The 1,373-nt window shown below is 43.3% G+C and overlaps 1 protein-coding gene across 1 annotated transcript in view; it reads right to left on the bottom strand.

Moving 5' to 3' along the window:
• The window catches only part of DCAF17 (DDB1 and CUL4 associated factor 17), a 21,425-nt gene that overhangs the window by 17,995 nt on the left and 2,057 nt on the right, over positions 1–1,373 (bottom strand). The gene's annotated exons all lie outside the window — the stretch shown is intronic.

Genomic DNA, 1,373 nt, shown 5'->3' with positions numbered 1-1,373 from the left:
AGCTCCGCCCCGCGCCGGGCCCCTGGTGGGGCGCGATGGCCGGGGTGTGCGGGGCGCTGTGCCCGCGGGGCTCCTAACGCGGGGGCTGGAAAGCTTTGTCAGACGCCGTTCAGTTAAAAAAAACATGAAAGTGGGAACTTCCCTCCTTTAATTGAATCTCTTCCCGCTGCAGAGCTCGGCCCCGGGCGGGGCCTGGGGCAGCCGTGCGGTGCCCTGGGGCTGCGGCGTGTCCAGGGACTTTAAAGGGTCTGAAACTCTAGGGTCAACAGCAACTGCTTGAGAATTGTGACACTTCACCTTTATATTTTTAGAGCTGTGTCCTAGGAGTTGTCACCGCCACCATCAACAGCTGCTTGCCAGCAAACCGTCCGAACTCTGGAAGAGCTCTTCCCTGACAGGGCAGGCGCCCAAATGGGGTAATGTGGAAGTTGCTGACCTGTTGTGTGTTTCCGAGTCTGTTATTCAGGATCTCTGAGTGTGATACTGTAACAAAACACCGATTCCTGTGACTTTCAGATGCTTTGCAGCTATTTGGGTGAAGCGAGGTGAGCACAGAGTGGTTGCAGTTGCTCCTCTAGGACGGTTAGGACGGTCTGGTCTGCAAACTGTTCTGCACAATTGCCAGTGACTTCAGAGCTATCAGGGCAGGTTGCACCTAAGCAAAGCCCATGTGGGCATTCCGAGGCTTGCAGAGATGTAGATGAACAAGGTGTAAGTATATATAAGTATAGAGTAATGTGAATTTTGCAGCTATCTCTGTTCTCAGCATCTTTAATAATAGGAAAAACATGGTTTATGTTTACATGAATCATCTTGTCATTGTTAGACAATACTAGTTACGTGTTCAATATTTTGTAGAACATAAGGTTGAAAAATAATTTAAGTGATTCAAAGATGTATTTGGAGACTTAGATATATTTTCACTGTGTACATATAGATACATATATAGATATATTTTCATTGTGTACATATACACTGTGTACATATATGCATACATTAAGTCAATATAGCTTTTTTAATTTTTTTATTTTTTTTTTTTAATCCTTCATGAGCATCAGCCAGCAGAGGGTGCACGGGTTAACTAGGAAGCCTTATTGCTGAGCTGTGTTTACTATTGATGGCTTCCTCTTCATTTTAAACTTGTGAATAGATTCACTAAGTAGATCAGTTTTTTGTTTTTCTGTATAAATAACAGGAAAAGATGTGAATTACCTCATGGAAAAAGCAGAAAATCAGGAAAAGTAAAGGATTGCACAGAATACTTAGGTATTTAAATCCCATATCCTACAAACACCTATTGATATGAAGGAAGACAACTTGTCTGTAAAGTTAAACAAATGTGCAGGTATTTGCAGGACAGTAGTTTAAAGACT

The sequence above is a fragment of the Chaetura pelagica genome, unplaced genomic scaffold (assembly GCF_000747805.2).
Source record: "Chaetura pelagica isolate M959 unplaced genomic scaffold, ChaPel_1.0 scaffold3, whole genome shotgun sequence".
Classification (NCBI taxonomy): domain Eukaryota; kingdom Metazoa; phylum Chordata; class Aves; order Apodiformes; family Apodidae; genus Chaetura; species Chaetura pelagica.
The sequence above is the reverse complement of the archived record's forward strand: the minus strand, read 5'-3'. Positions and strand labels throughout refer to the sequence as shown.